The following is a 6000-nucleotide window of genomic DNA, read 5'->3' on the forward strand; positions in this document are numbered from 1 at the left end:
CTGGGTTAGTAAATATGTTTGCATTTTTATTAAGTCTGCAGCCTGATTAAAGGAATGTGCTTTACTGATTATTCGTTGCATCTGGATACAACAGTATTTCTAAAGCAAGAACCATTACTTGTGCTGTAACAGGCATCATCATTTATGGTGGGGTCTTCAATTTTGCTCCGTGAATGCTGGCAGGGTCCTAGTTTAAACTTCTTATGTAAACTCTGTACAATGTCCCAATAGCTATTTACTACACATAGATGCCGTGTCTTTAGCACTTCTGTTATGTTTTGTCTTACGCTCTGAAAACCTGGCATGACCGTTCCATTATTTTCTGGTCAGTTATTCTACCAACAGCATTTGATTGTGAAACTCCCCATTTTTTGTTAATGGCTTCCAAGACCTGCTTGAAATGTTCATTCAGTTCTCTGTCATTTTCATTTTTATCTGAAATTCCTGACTCCTGAAGCTATCACTAATAGTGTAAGGAAAACTTACACTCTCCAACTTCAGCCTGAAAACAGTAGATGCATTCACTGCTGATATTGCCTTTACATGCTGTTGCCATTGACTTCAGTAGGAATGTATGTGGCTAATTCTGCAGTCTTGATTACATCTACTCAGTAGAGACATCATCAGAACCTTTAATTAAACATATTTAGCATTGGGGTGTAAGTGTTCCCAGTAAAACAAAACAGAAAACAACAGCACAGGAATCAGAGCTTGATCAGACATGAATGGTACATTCCTATGGAAGTCTCACTTAGTTCAACAGGGCTTACCTAGTAAGTATGGTTAGGATTGCAGTCTAAAGGCCTGGTTTTTGATTCAGATCAGGTCCAAGTGCATGGGAAGTCATTGATCTGAAACCTGATTAGCAAGTTCACAAAGTTATGCTGGAAAATATTTATCAGTGTGGTATGTAGATCAGTGGTTGCTAATGTATCCTCCAAATGTAGTTGGACTACAACATCCATCATCCCTGACCATTCACCATGCTGGCTGTAACTAATGGGAGCTAAAGTCTAACAACATCTGAAGGCCACCATTTTGGATACTCCTGAAATCAGGCCATCATGACCAAATACAACATTCACACGTATACAATTTGACAAGATGTTAAATTCTTTCTTTTTTTTGGCCAGGAAAGCAGTATTGTATGCTGCTTGTAGATATTGGGCAAGGATAGAAATGTGGCAGTTACCTTGCTTATGGCTGGGAGTAGTTTAATTTTCCTAGTTCAGGGGTAGGGAACCTCTGGCCCTTCAGATGTTGGACTTCAGTTCCCATTGTCCCTTACTATTGACCATGCTGGCTGGGCTGATGAGAGATGGAGTCCAACAATAGCTGGAGAGCCATAGATTCCCTGTGCCTGCTCTAGTTCAATAATACTGGTAAACTGAGCAGCTTAGATATTGACAATGGAAGGTGATATTAAATAAATTGAGGAATGAATTGCCTAATTCAGTGGAAAATTCTGTTCTGATCACACTGGCCTCTGCTTCCTATTCACTTTCTCAGGTATGGCCTTCACTCATAGGGTGAATGTTGGAAGATGTGGTATTCCACAAATGGTACAGGAGATGTTCTAAGATTACTGAGCTTTGGCACAAAGTGCAGCTATGCATTAATTGCATAAATTTAAAATGAAAATATATTTTTAATTTAATAATTTGGTTCTAAGTTCAATACTCTTCTGGATGCCTTCTAAATATGACATGCTTTGAGTTGAATGAACTTGATTGGTGGCAAAAAGATCATATTGCGACACTGGAAGTCTCACCGCTCTCTTCCTCCTAAGCACACTTTAGTACTAAGGTACTTCTAATATAGGGGTTCCCAAACTGTGGTCCGTGGTCTACCAGTGATCCACAGGCTTCACTCAGGTGGTCCATGTAGCATGTCTACATTAGCTATTCATACTGATTTTTCATTGTATTCTTATTGTTTCTTTTATTTCTCACATTGCATTTTATTGTGTTACAATTTGAATTCTATGGAATGTAAATTGTAATACAAGAAAATATACTATAAGAAATAGAAGAAAAAAAATAAAATTAGAAATCAGTCAGCGTCTAGCATAGTGCATTGAAATTGTTACAACAGGCAGAAAAATCATTAAGTGATCCGCAAAGACCATCAACAATTTTCAAGTGGCAAAAAAGTTTGGGAACCACTGTTGTAGGACATTGATACTACTACTTCTGGCACATTACTAAGCAGTTGATAAAGGGAGTGCTGGAGCTCAGTCTGAAGTCTTATAATAGGAGAAATACTTCTGAAACTTGCATTTTTGTTTGGCATGCAAAAAGCATAGACAGCCTTGTTAGGAACATAGGAGGCTGCTTCATACCACACCAGACCATTGGTCCATCTGGCAGCAGCTTTCCAGGATTTCTGATAGGATTCTTTCCTAGCCCTCCTTGGAGATTCCAGTGATTGAACCTGGGACCTTCTGCATGCAAAGCAGATGCTCTGCCACTGAGCTATGGCCCTTCACCAGGGCCTATGTTGGTCCATGGGGGAGAGAAGTTCACAGCAGGCCAATATAAAAGCATTTATTGGAACCAACCAAACTGTCACAAAAGAGTGAACAGGCTTTCAAATTCTGCAGAAAGGTAATTTGGCAGAAATGTGTAGGTTTGTGATAAATCTTGCGTTCTTCAATTCTGGAATTCTCTCTCATTTTCTCCCCCACTCATCTCACCGATTTCTGTTTTCTTATCATGCTGATTTGCCTTTCCTTCCCTGCCCTTCCCTTTCTCTTCCTATTCATTACTCATTAACTCTTGGAGAAAGTTGTGGGCGAGGATAGGTGCGACAGATTCTTGTTTGGTTGTTTATATTGAGTCAGTTTGTAAAAAGGTAAATGGAGTACAAATTTTGCACATAAAAATAATGCATAATAGAGAACTATGTGTACGCATGCTCACATCTATAATCAAATCACAATTGATAATCAAATCACCTTAATATAACTACCTTTTTAAAGAGGATTTTTCAAAGTCTTCCATTGAGTTGAATGGACTTCACTCCCTTGTAAATGGATATACGAATATAGCCCAAAGCCCCAAACAGTGAAGCCATAGATTAGCCCTGTTGCACGAGGGGCAACCTGAACATGCAACAACCTAAATATATATTTTAAATAACAACTATAAGTTGTTTTCGTTTCAACAGCTCTTTAGCTTATCTGGGCATTGAATTGGTTGTTTATATGCATGTAGAGTATAAACCAGCCCAGATAACCTTTTCAATCCCATACATTTCACTTGCTTAAAATGCAGTTGAAATTAGTGGTGCTAAAAAGTGATTAATTGAAGATGACCTTATATTATCTGATTTTAATAACACTGACTTGTTCATGTTGTCCCTCTTTCCCCCTTTTAAGACACACCATTTTGCTCTCCTGTAGAAATCCCTGTTTACAGAAGACAAAAATCCTTCAGTTTTCTAACAACCATAAAATGAAAACATGATGTGTATGAGCAGACATTTTAATTATGAGCTAACTCTTTGGTCGGGGTTTGAAGAAGGAAGGAAAAGATGTATGCAATGCACTTTAAAAGACAAAAGAACCTGGCTCCTAAAGATAGCAGAATTTTCTGTTCAGACAATCCGCTCTACAAATGTTCTCTCCAAGGAGACAAAAACAACAACAACAAAGAACAAATTTCTTGTAAAGAACTTCCATTAAAAAAAGTTCTAAGGAGGTTGTTTCATCTGTGTTTATTGCAGCCAACATGATGTAATTACTACAATTTTGAAATAAGACAAATATTTTTGTGTGTGTGTTTTTAAACATTGGCTACTTGACAGTGTGTTGTCAAAAACATTTCCCCAGTTTTTCCCTTTGTTTTTCCATTAGGTAGTGAGACTGTCTTCTTTTTATTTTATATGTCTTTGTGAGCAGCAGTAATAGAATGAAATAATTTTTAATTAGGAAAAAATGCATATAATGTCACAAACCAGCCTGCTAATGCTACAGAAGTTTCATTCTTGTTCTCTTGTTCTTTATGCTTTGTGTCTGCATAGCTGAAAAGCGGTTTTGATTTAAGAGGAATTTCACTAGGATTTATTAGGAGTTATCTTTTTATTCCTGACTTTGACTGCTTTGACTTCTCCACTGATCCCTTTCCAAGTTCACCATTTTTGTTCTTTCAAAGAGCCCATTTGCAGAGTTTGTGTCAGAAATACTTCCACTGTCTCTTTGCCCTTATGTGACTTCACTTTTAGCACACTTGTGTTAAACTGCAAATCTGCTCTGCGGACATACTCTGAAGGCCAGTTCCCACATGCATGTAACGTCATCCAATTGTTCATCATTTGATGACTAAACACACGATGACTCAGATGGTATGTGAACTGACTCCATTGAAAATTACTTCTACTGAGGTTGTATGAACGTTTTATCTTTGACTTAGGAGCACTTACAGCAACATTGAGAACATTTATTCTACACTCATTGGTCCATAGCAGTTAGCTTGAAAGTATTTCTATCTCAGTAAGGGTCACATTACAGAATGTGGTATGTCAGTGGTGGTCAGCATATAAGAAGTGAAGTTAAAAGTATGAGTTCTGCTACTCCAGTGTGCACTACATTATGTATGCATCTCCATCCTCTCCTGTCTTGGATTATTTTGCCTGTAGTCTACTGAACCATGTAACAGCCCAGAATTTGAAAGGCTGGTAGGTCTGGCTATGTGCCATAGCCTGATTGATGGGACCTTCTCTTCCTGTCCAAATGTGCCAAATGTGACAATCTCCTGCTGTCTATGCTACATGCTGTGCATGTTGGACACCCATATGTTAGGCCAGGGATGAAGAGCTGGTGGCACTTGCAGTACATCCATGTACTAGGCCAGAGATGGCAGACTAGTGGCCTGTGGGCTTCATGTGGCCCTTGCAGCACACCCAGCCCTCAGTGGCCCTACCAAATGTTCATCAAAGTGGAGAAACCTACCCATAATTTCACTTGTAAGGAAAGGGAAACTTTTTACCAAGTTGTAAGAATGATAAATTTCCATCACTTCTGTGTAATGTCTCTCTTTTATAGATAATGCAAGATAATGTGTCTTGAGTACATGTGCTTAAGAGCAGGTAGAGCCTGATGAACTGCTTATTTTGTGTGATAGCATAACTTCTGGCACTTGAACCAAGTTTAGAGAGGACAGATGTTTGGCTGTCTGCAGTACTTTGTTTCATGCGTTATACTTGAAGGAGCTGAAAGGGTAAACTTTAATTCACATCAGATCATAGGAAAACTTTGACTCATTCACAATATCTAACTTGCCCAATGCTTGTGGGGCTCAAGAATGTCCTAGTCTGGCCAAATTCAAAAGTGAGCAGGGTTCCTCCACCTTTTACAATTGTGCAATAGAAGGAATTTTGGTAGGTGCAGTTTGTCATGCAGAGAAGCCCTTTTCTGTATGTATTAACAGGGCCTTCTGAACCACATTGGTTTGCATTCAGGACCAGCTTTGAAGGGATACAATCCTTGGCCATGTGACAGTCACTTTCAACTCTATCTCCATGAATGCTTTGGGCCTCACATAATAGGATCCATGTACCCCCAGGACTGTGGTTCTATCTATTAAAGCATCTCCCCACCTCATTTAATTGGTCTTCAGTCACCCTTTAAACAATTCCATATGGTTCAGTGGATTACAAAGAAGCCATGATCATGTGGGTTTTTTTATTTCACCTACGGCTTGCTGCATTACAGATGGCCACACAGATAGCATGGGCTGGGTAGGTAGATAGCAAGGATCGAAAAATATATCAACTTCAGGTCTCTCAGTTTCTCATTTTTCTAATCTTAAATTAAGTTCTCCACATTTCTGCAGCAATTTGTGGTTTTTTTTAAAAAAAAATCCTGATAAATTCTTCAGCATTTTAGTGTGAATTTCTTCTCATACACACATTTTTGTAGTTTTGACTAATGTACACATTTTTGCAAGCCATTTCTCCTCATATAATACCATTTTTGCATGTTATTTTCATATATTCATT

This window comes from Rhineura floridana, chromosome 1, assembly GCF_030035675.1.
Source record: "Rhineura floridana isolate rRhiFlo1 chromosome 1, rRhiFlo1.hap2, whole genome shotgun sequence".
Taxonomy (NCBI): domain Eukaryota; kingdom Metazoa; phylum Chordata; class Lepidosauria; order Squamata; family Rhineuridae; genus Rhineura; species Rhineura floridana.